The sequence below is a fragment of the Mytilus galloprovincialis genome, chromosome 11, assembly GCF_965363235.1.
Source record: "Mytilus galloprovincialis chromosome 11, xbMytGall1.hap1.1, whole genome shotgun sequence".
Lineage (NCBI taxonomy): Eukaryota > Metazoa > Mollusca > Bivalvia > Mytilida > Mytilidae > Mytilus > Mytilus galloprovincialis.
In genome coordinates, this window is record NC_134848.1 from 69,333,572 (window position 1) to 69,345,763 (window position 12,192).

Genomic DNA, 12,192 nt, shown 5'->3' on the forward strand with positions numbered 1-12,192 from the left:
CCTGCATGTACGCGTCATCCCTTGACGTACAGTAAATTGACGACAACCTGTCTTTACATATCCAGACAAGGAACGACAACGTAGCAACGTACATACCTTCACACTGACAGTGGACTACATATCTTGTGTATACTGGACAGCAACCTAACAACGTTGAGTCAACATGGATCCCAGTCATGTGGAACAACAAGAAGAGATTCAGCCCCAAGAAGGAGATGTCCCTGAACTATTAGAAAATCCGTCTAATACATCACAGTCAGATGAAACTCCCGAGGCTAGGCGAGTACGTGACCTCACGGAAAAAGGACAAGGAGCTTTCACTGAAAAACGTGACAAGTTCTATCAGGAACTAGAGGCTCTCTGGGCAGACATTGAATCCCAGTTATTGGAAGTAACAACGCCTCCTAACGATCTCCAGCAACTCCTTACAGTCCAGGACAAACTTGTGAAAGCCTGTAATAATTATCGTAGGCTCACAGATGAATACCTAGACTTTCTGAAAAGGACCCGAACATTGGAGAGTCAAAAAGAAATTGATGCATGTAAACTCTCTTTGGATTTACGTCTGTCCAAAGTGGAGCTAGTTATGGAAAAACTACACGAGCATCGCCTCGCTCTAACAAAGGCCAAATCCACTAAAACAAAGACCTCAAAGGGTAAGAAAACCTCGCACAGCGGTAGCTCTAACGTGTCAGACATGTCAAGCCTGGCACGGAGAAAGCGAGCCAAGGCAGAGGCTGCAAAGTCTAAGATAGCATTTGTCGAAAAACATGCCCTTATCCTACAACAGGAAGCAATGTTAGAAGAACAAGCCCTGTTCAGACAAAATGAAATGGAACAGGAAGCAGCACGCAAAAAAGCTGAAATGGAGCAAGAAGTCGCTCAACGTAAATATGAGGCCGCACAGAGAACAGTTCAGCTAGAACAGGAGGCCGCTCACAGAAAAACGCAATTAGAACAAGAGGCTATGCGCAGGAAGGCTCAAATGCAACAAGAAGCCGCACGAGTAAGCCGGGAAAAGGCCGAGCTTAAAGCCAAATTTAACCTTCTTGAAGCACAGAGAGAAGCTGCAGCCGCAGAAGCCGAGGCTCGTATCCTGGAATACGATGATAGCCAAGCGTATAGCGATCTCCCTGACGAAAAGGAAGACCCGCTCCAGCGTGTGCAAGATTTCGTCAATAAACTTCCTGTATCAACTGTTGTTAAGGAAGTAACAGGACCTCAAAAGAAAACACAAATTCCTGTTAAGATCGAGCTGAGTCACGAAGCACCAGCGTTCGCGCCATCCGTGGCATCGAACTTGCTGACACAGACATCTGCCGTCTTGCCTTCCGATAATAAGTCACCGGAAGTTACCTTTATCCCAGATCTGGGATTAGTAACCGGCATACAAAAACTAGGTCTTTCAGATATGACCCCTACTGAACACCAAAAGCAGGGTGTTAAAGAAGCGATCCCTGTCTTACGCACAAAACAAGACGTAATAGAAGAGATCCCTGTTGCACACCAGCAACAAATCAACCTTACATCAGAGATAACTAGATTCCTCTTACGCAAGGACCTGCTTTTCTCCCGATTAACAAGCTTTAACGATCGGGCAGAATCCTTTCATACTTGGAAAGCAGGCTTCAAGAACGTGACTGATGAGTTACAAGTTCCAAACCAATCGAGGAACGCAAGGAACTGTTAAGACAAAATAATGTGTGCTACAATTGTTGTGAGTCAACCACACACAGAAGTCGGGACTGCAACGCAAGTATCAGTTGTAACGAGTGTGGAAGTGAACGACACACCACAGCACTTCACATCATTAGACCACACCAATCTGAAAGTTCCCAGTTTAGCTCACCCAGACAAGCCTACGGCGGGGAGCTAACACAAGTCTACGGCGGGGAGCAGACAGAGTCAGCTGAAACAAAGTTAACCTCTGTAAGTTCGATCTGCACAGAGATCTACAAAGATCAAAAGAGCGAGAAATCTTATGCCAAGATATTACCTGTGGACGTGTACCACAAGGACAAGACAGACAAAATTATCAGGATGTACGCCATTATTGACGACCAAAGCAACCGGTCTCTTGCCTCGCCTGAATTCTTCAGTCTGTTCAACGTTCGGGAGAAACCTGAAAACTACTCTCTTACGACATGCTCCGGCAGAGTAGCTACTTCCGGGAAAAGAGGAAAAGATTTCGTCATAAAATCTGTACATAGTGACGTACAATTTGATCTGCCTACATTAATTGAAAGTAATAATATTCCCAATAATCGAGACGAAATTCCTACTCCTGAAGTTGTAATGCATCATCCTCATCTGACAGAACTCAGAGGAAGTATTACACCACTAGAGGAACGTTGTCAAATTCTACTCCTAATTGGAAGGGACCTTATAGAGGCACACCACGTCCTTGAACAACGCCTAGGACCATCCCGAACTCCATTTGCCCAAAAGTTGAGACTTGGTTGGGTCATAATTGGAAATACATACATTGACAAGCAAACTGTTCCTATTGAAGTCAACACAAAGATAACTTACGTTTCAATCACGGAATCAAAACAACGTCTTGCCTCAAGACCGGAAATAGCCGTTAAGGACAATAATCCAATTGTTGTTCAGTCTAACAACAAAAACTTTCCTTCGAATGCCAAGGTCGCTAAATCGCATTCAATACAATCCCTTGAATGTACAGGACCTAGTACCAAGCCTGGTAAACGCACAAATTCATCTAAAGGGACATCACTCGCGTCACTAAAAGAAAAATCTGTGACTTCTATAGAAAAATCTATAGATAAAGAAAGTTTCAATCCGAAATCAACAGAACCTAAAGTTCATGGAGAGGAAATCAATAGCATTCACAAACCTATTCCGAAAGAAGGACCTATTGCCAAATCTGACTTGAATATAAGTGAAAAGGAACCAGTAGTCTTATCTGGACATCACCACAAAGTAACACCTTTTCTTGGACATTACTACAACAAAATCAAACATAGAGGACCCCACTTCACAGATAAAACTGCAAGATCAGCAGGATTGAACATTAAGACGAAACGCTTAATTTTGCCTGATACTAAAGAAGATGGAGCTTTTCGCCAAACCGGAAGAGGATCAAATATTAACTCTCGTCATACCCATCGGAGGACCACCTTTAACCGTCGTCGCCGTCTCACAACGTTGGAGAAAACAGTTCCTACTATCTCAACAACAGCTATGGAACATTCTACAAATCACAGCGATCTCATTAGAGAGATCCTTCTTCATAGGACAAGAAACTGTGCCGAACCCAGTTTTTCATGGAATTAATCTATTCTGGAAACTTTATAGTGAAATGTCGTAAGTTGAGACGTGATATTTCTCACACGACCAATAGTGGACATTTCACCTGTATATATTCAATTTATATTGGGATTAATTCATTTGTGTAAATCTTGTATTCATGTTCGAAAAATTTATGGAATAGTGATGTCAGATAGACATCAGACGGGGAGTATTCTGTTACACCGTTCCGTAATTCATATAGTTCGTTTGATTATATTCTTAATCTATTTATGTGTTCCAGTCTAGGAGGATTATTCATCTTTAACCTTATAAGAACATTAAAACATCGTATCATCGCTACCTTTCCCCTGCTCACACGGATCTCAAACCGAACATTGCAAGGTCATACCAGTTCTGGAGAACTTTTCAATAGACAAACGTCATCTAGGACACAATTCGTGGCTAACCACAGAGTGAGTTAACTTTACAACATTGTTTTTGAAGCCTCCAAATTACTCTATACATATTTGAACATTCTCTCCGTGAAACACTGGAAATTTAACTGCTCTTGAAAGTACAATATTTTCTCGGATTCAACGGACTGTGCTATCTATTACATTTGACATTTCGTTTTAATAACATTAATTGAACACATTGTAAAATTGTATTTTATTTGTTTTTCAGCTTTTTACCATTTGTTAGACTCTTGATTAAAGTATCAGCACCTGATAGTCTTTTCTGCTTGAGCCAATCGTCGGTTATACTTAATGGTCAGGCCATTACAAATATCGTATTAATAAAAGAATTTAAAAGCATGACAAATGCTACATTTTGGCCAAATGTTAAAATATTCTATCGTTCTTAATTTAGTCACGTATTTACATCAAGAAACATATAAAATCAATTTGAAAAAGTCCGTGTAAAACGCGCGTCTGGCGAATTAAATTATAATCCTGGTACCTTTGATAACTATAGTAGCAACGTAACCACGCTTGTGTTTTAGCTAAAAATAAACCAAACCGAGTAGGGATTACAAATGGATCTCCAACTATGAAAGAACACCCAAATAATATGACAAATAAATGTTCCATATATACAGTATTAAACTGTTGAAAATGAATCACCGCTGTACGCTAAATAATTCATACAAAATGTCATAATCGAAAAAGGAATACAAGTCGGTTTACTAGAATAAAGTAATCAACAGACTTTTCTGGTATCTAACGATCTCAGACCTCGAAAACATGTATAAGCTGGTTGATAAATTTTTGAATGTCGTTTCATGAATCCAAACATGTTTACCCTAATGAAAATGTTATTATCCTTATTGAATTATGCATCGTGTGTCACATACAATCAAAGTTCAATGTGCGTTATCTGATTTTAAATCGCTTAAAAGCTAGTTAAGAAAATAACTGGGGGGTGATTGATTTGATATTGGAAATGCACAGGCATTGGTTTACGTTTATTTTTTTGTTTAGAAGAATACGGTCACACATTATTTTTTATTCATTTATAAGGATATACACAATGAACATAATTTGGTTTAAAAACTGATAGAAATAGGACAATACAAGGACCTCGAAAATTATCCAGCATTGAACTGCAATTATATCTTATGTTTGTATGTTCTATGAAGTTGAAATAACATTTTCAATTTTGCACCATTTCCACGGTCACGAAGTTGTAAAAGTTGAAAAAGTGCAAAGATAAATGAACTTGTCAACAAAGTTACCTTGACCTATTATCATTTGTGAGCCTCTTTAAAAACACGCACGGTATTTTATAAACATGATGAATCCAACGTTTTTTCCCCAAAACTTTCATGAATATCAACAGCATATTCAAAACTAACAAATATGCAACACAGAAACACAAAAAGCAAGAAGGCATATTACTTGTATATTTTGTTAAGGTCAAGAAACAGTAAATGGGCTATGTTTCAGATTTTGCTATAATTTTGCATGCAACCTTGGTTCGTTCACCTTCAACTGAAATCCAAACAATAAGTAATTTATATCTTTTCTTTTCTGAAATACGCCATTTGACATAAGAGAATTTCCCATTTTGTCATTTGATAAGCGAACGCGTTGGCGTGTAACAAATTTAGATGGCGCTATGGAACATCCCCCATTTAAAAATTCAATCAATAGGGACAAGAGAGCGTCCCTTTTGTTGTAATGTTTTTGTAGAGTTTCCCGTGTAAAATAGAAATATATATAGGGCGTGCATTGCTGTTCATATTTGATTGATTTAAAGTAAGTGTCTATCAGGAAAGATATCAGGAAAGATATGGCAGTATATTTAGAGATTTTTTGTCTATTTATCGAAAGACGTAAGCAATAAAGGGTACGTGCTGTTTGATATACTAATTAAATGGAATTTAAACTGAGTTTGGCCTCAGTCTATGATTCAAAACATAACAGAAACAAGTCTGCAAATAAAAGCGCGCAATTAATGCCCGAAGAATACTTATAGCATACCTGACTTCGTTACCGAAACATACATTCATCACAGATCTTATAGTAAATCTAACATATTGACCTTTCTCATCAGAGAAGTAGACGTTATGGAAGTCGCAGCCAAAATTTATATGCAATCATATTTTTTAAAACAGCCAATTCTGTAAAAACTTGTAATTGATAAGATCGTTTTGAAGTGTTTGAAGTCAAAACTGTTTACCTTTTTTTGTTTTCAACCCATTTTAAATTAATACTAGGGGGTTATTGAGACTGATTCGGGTATACAATTAAGATTTTTCTAGAAGGAAGTTTAAAACAATATTGATAGTATTAGTAATAGTCCTACTTAAAAAATATAATCACTAGTCACATATGATATAGAAACACTATAAATAACAACGTCAAGGCGGAAATGAGATTAACAGTAGTGATCTCAAATGCACAAGAAGAGTTCAAAGCTTTGGCTTGATAATGATGACTTATAGAACACAAATAATCTGTTTTGATTTTCTCAGAAATTCACTCCACCAAAATTTATGATGGATGTGCCTTAATTATAGACGATACTCCTATTTCGAATGTAATGATATCGTAACTCTTATATTATCACATGATATTCATGAAATATCATTGATATGAAAATGAAATGCTGATAAAGGTTGAATATTCGAAAAGGTTAAGTTTGTCTACCCCAGATAGATATGGTGGTGTCACTTATCGCACAATTTTTCGGAATGCGTCAGTTTTTATTGTTCTTCAACTTTTGATTCGATCGCCACTAATGAATGTCAAAAATGGACAAAACGCGGGTAAAACCCTGGTATCTTTAATGAGTTTAAAAACATCCTAGTCTAAGCAATATGAATTTTATTAAGGTGGTATGGGAGTCTAAAATAAAAATGATAGAATTTGTTCATACTTTGCCAAAACGTTGTATCTATTGATACATGTTGAAAAATATAATAAAAATGATAGGTCACCGCGCATTTTCTCAAGCTACAGGACGGGACAAAATGACACATTTTGCATGGATTATACAGGAAAAAACACCATTTTGTGATTAGAAACTAAACAAAATGATAGAATTGTTAAATACTTCAGGAAAAGATAGCTTTCAGACACTGCTTTGTTAATATCAAAAGAAAAGATAGGATCACCGTACGTTTTTTCCGGCTAAAATACAAAATAGGAAAATTCCATACAGAATCCTTCAGAAAATACACTTTTTAGAGTTACCTCCCCTTAAAAAAAAACAACCCAAAATAATTAACATTTGCAAAAATATCAATATTTAGAAGTTATATTCTTATAAATTGGTACTTTTAAATGAAAATGTACATTAAACATCTGCATTCCTGCATCAAATTTTGCTAACTTGATGGAAAATCTGGACCTTTGATTCTCTGTTTTTTACAATCCAAGATGGAGGAAGACACCCATACCACCTTAATGTCTGCTTTTGAATATTAATAACAAAAATCTATATGCAAAATATAGTTTATTATGCAAATACTATATATGTATAGAACGAATTCAAGCAAATTACGACATAAGATAACCACAAAATACATTTTCAGTGAGCATTCTTTGCTTGAAATTTAATGATTATAAATAGGACAATGTTTCAGTATAATGCATATACATTTGCTTCCAGTATGCAGTATAGACAGATTTTTCCAATTATCTGCCTTGGTTTAGGATGCGACTCCTAGGCGTTGTTGTAATAGCGACCGCCATTACAACCGTGACAAAAATGTAAACAAGATCTACATCTATTTCCCAGACCGCATATAATTAACGTAAACACACGAATGTGAAGCGTACTTGACCTCGCCAAAACTACAGAATAAATAATAAAATAATTAGATAAGGAATGAATATTACAATTATAAGTGCATTGCTGCCAGGCGATGTGTCCTTAAAATATAACTCACGGTATTATTGATACGTTACACCCGGGGCATCAGTAATATATACGAATACTAATCCCAGGTTACATATCGATTATAATCATTTGGTAATCATATTATTGATCATTAAACACATAAATAAATAAAAATTAATTGTCTTGCCGGGTCGAATGTGATATATCAGAAAAACCAGGTGCAAAATTGAGTGACGCTTTCGTATCACTTTTGTATCCGCATGAATTGCGCTATATGCTATCAGTGCGTCGGGCCATATGTAGACTTAACTTTGCGAAGAAGTTTTGAACTTTTACGGTCCATGTTATCATATAGTTATTAGGTGTTCGATTCGAATTTCTTTTGCAGAAAAATTACTTGACACAAAACAACTAGTATGCATATTATAACATCATGCTCCGGTCCATGCTTAACTGAATAAATGAACTTCATCAAACCACAAAAGACGCAAACGTGTAATTAAAAGCAATGATTAATTATGTTTTAAAAGCGTCATTTAGTGTTTTGCCAACTCCCCCTTCCCACCACCCCAAAACAGAGGTCTCGGTATATCTTCATCCTGAATCTGTATTAAACTCCTTTATAAGTCCCCGATGTATATAATACAGTGAAATACAGTATTACAGTATTACATTAGGGATGTACATTGGACTATTGAACTACTGAACTGTCGAAATTTCGGGTTGTCGGATTATGGCTACGCTTCCATAGCTTCTAGTAAACTATTTGATTACCAAGACTTTTGAAAAAATTTTCTAATATGATTTTATAATTAATGCACGGAATTATCGACTGAGGAAAGTGCAAATCAAATTTCAACAGAAATACTGTACACGTCGTGTAAAGACAGTAAAGTGAATATTTACTTTAAGCACACATGCCTTCATAAATGAACCAATAAGACGAGGTTTTAGAGAAGTGCCATTAATTGTAAGTTTTGTTGGGAATTGTCTATGGATACAGCTGTTTGTAAAACCTTTAATTTTTTCAGCAAGAACTGGCAACCAGGAATAAAATAGTTTACAACTTCAAGCCTTTCTTTTCGAAATATGAAAGCGCCATCCAAATAATCAAACATCAAACTAAGTGTTAACCTCATCAGCTAGTACAATCGATCAACAGCTGATCTGCAATGATGGGATGACCGTAGTTGAAAATTAAATAGTAGTAGTGATTCCACTAAAGAAAAGAAAACTTAGTTACATAAGTATACAATAAGGCGTAAATGTTATTCATAATAATGTCTATACGCTGGCGTGGTTTCCCCTTTTATTCAATTTTGAACTCTTTTCTCCTCTGTTAACAATATGTTTGTTTGTACGAGTTAATTTTGTCGGAACGTCTGCCCATTTTGCAGCAGCATAAAGATAGTCATCATGTATTTAAAAAACGGTCGGATCTTCATACTTTGTGGATTTGCATTCTATTATAACTACATGCATGTGGCATCGGGGTAGGTTTCATTGTTATTATCTTAAGAAATTTGCAGGAAGGTGTTTAAGGGGGGGGGGGGTGCCTGGGCTCTATTATGAAGCTTCATTCATAGTTAATACAGACTTTTTAACCGCTTCCTCTACAAATTTTGTCTTATTTGGGGACCCGTGGCCCCCTTTTTCAAAATCCTGAATCCGCATTCTGATGTGTAAATCTTCTATACAAACAGAGGCAGATGCACTGTAGTCGTTGGATTAATTTTCATGGATAATTTTTTTTTTACAGTCCTTTGACGACGTGTCAACATTCGTCTGCCAGTGTAATTTTACTTTTATAACAAGTTTTATTATTCAAAAAAAAAAAAAAAGGATTTTGTGCAGTCGGCACAACTTATTCATTGATTTTTTTCACATCTGAAATTTTCTACGATTATTCGTACAACTTAACTGCACAAGACATGCCTCAACATTTTTTATAACTTTCGGCAGTATCCATAGTGAAGTAAATAGAAAAAAGGAAATACAAATGTAAACAGAAAATCGATAATGTTTTGATCAATACACGTGTGTTATTTTTCACGGTTGTGATGCCGGATCGGTCACGTGAGAGGTTAATGGATGCGCCTATGTTTTCTAGGTCATTACAGATAAACCCTTCTATATTCAACAGAAAATACTATATGGCTAGAAATAGTAGAGCTATACAGTCCTATACAATTTAGAATACACCGAGTTATCATGGTGTGAATATTGAACAGTGAAAAAATTATGTATCCTTTGACGATTAAAGCATATGTTTAAAGGTGCTGTTTGGAATGAACTAATGATGTTCAGAACAATTTTATGAATATATATTATAAAACCTTCAACAATATAAAATCATCACAACACGTTGTTAAATGTCAAAGCCTATATGCGTCCGATCGATTGGAGCAGAGAAGCTGTCTACATATGATGTTTTATGTTACGCTAGTGTTCAAAGTTGTAAATATCCTATAACTTCTGCCAAAATTGGAATTAAAATTATAAGTATGAAATGTTTTGTTTTGTCATTGTTTTACAACGGTCAAAAATTGTCAGAGTGATTAAAAAGAAGTTCCATTTCTCCTGTCATCTTTTCAAATCAAATATTTGGTATAAAAAATAATCCTATCAAATATGAAAGTTTAAGTCAAACGGTCTAAGAATATTGTTGGGTTAATAATAGACGGACGGATACACAAAAACTATACCAATACTAAAAGCAGCGCTTATTTAGAAATATAAACGGATAGGGATTAAAAATGGAGATACACTATTATATTAATTTGTCATACCAAACATTGGAGTAGTACACAATTAATTGTATAGTTAAATCAAACCAAAATGTCAAACAAATACACATGGATACAACAACTCGCCAACCTCACGTCACTTTCTTACATTTTGTAAGTACATTGTGTGCTCAACCATGTCGTCGCCATCTCAATCAGAAAATCAGTAAATGGTACACAAATACCCTACAGTGAATAAAAAGGCACATGCTGTTATATTGTATAATACTATTGGCGCCTTTGTTGAAAAATTTAGTCCACCCAATTTAAACTGTCAAATTCACATATAAGCAGAATAAAGAAATATTTTACGCAAAACAAAATATCAAGAGATCGCACTCATAATTAATTTAGAAAATGATAATGTCTATAAAAAAACGATGTTCAATACCAAGGAGACAATTGTTCCGCAGACACCAATTAACATTTGAGCTAACAATCACTAGCCCCTGTCCTTTTATGTATCTTGAACTGGGACATTTTATTGCTTAAAACCAATTTTTGTCATCCTTGTACAATACATTGTAGTTTCTTACCTGTAAAATATGATTGAGATTTTATTTATTTCAGATCATGGATCGTGCTTTAAAACTCATAAACGTACTGTGTTTATTACTTGCTGTTAACATTAAGCCAAAGTTGACATTTGCCAACACTACGTTCACGGTTATCAACTCAAACGTATTTACTAAATCAACAACCAACCAGGAAACTACAATTGAGCTTACAACAATTGCATCTATCGTTACTCTAAACACTGGCATCTCATCTGAAACAACATTCATGAAATCAAAACAAAATCGGTCGAATTCAATAATAAAAAATCAAAGCATTGGTGGCTGAGAATAAGGAGCTTATATTCATACATTTTCATTTATCAAACCAAACGCCTATTTTGCACGGTCCAAATGATACAATTTATGATATTCTGACTGTTGTACGAACAGCAGGTGGATTTGGGAATCAGCTATTGGAAATGCATCCTCAATTTGAGCAATTATCGTTAGGAACGTTGATGTTTGGAGTAGAGCACTTAAATATCGCACTGCAAATAACACAACGAGGGTGTTCAAGACAAAAGGAACTGCAAACTGCACTACTTAGTATCTTATCTACTGAACTTAATATGGTTCAAATGGGAAACGATAATGAATTTACTCGTTTATGTCAAATGCATGCAGAAAATGTCAATGGAATTGCAGCGTTCTACTACAATTGTTGTAGAGTAGAAGGACATGGCGAATTTGTTTGCAACAGACTGGAGATAAATCAGTGGATGACGATTCTTCTTTTCTCTATGAACATTTGCTATGGCATTGCGTTCTTATGTTCCCCGTTATTGATACCAACTTCATGGTATGATACTAATGCAAATGAAATAACACTTCGATTTGAAGATACGTTTGAGATTAGGCTCAGTAATGGTAATTTGTTAACAAAGATTAAAAATGCACAAACAAACCAACAGATAATTCACTCTTTAAGCAACGAAGATAAGTTTCCTTTTAAGGCAAAAGAAATTAAACTGAAAATGCTAGAAATGAACACAGTTTCCACAGACTATGTTCCAGCAGGGATATTTTACTATTTATATAGAACTTTTATAAAATGTAAAGTGAAAGACCATGAATATGTGAAAGATTGTTGTCATACAGATGTGTGTACATGCACAAAGCACGTTTGTCTATGGCATAAATGCTTGCAGCCGTTTATGCAGCATTTATTCCTAGTATGTCTGCTTATACCATGGGTCGTCAGAATAATATTCTATTATGTATTCGAGTCAGCAGATAGAAATAACAGGGAA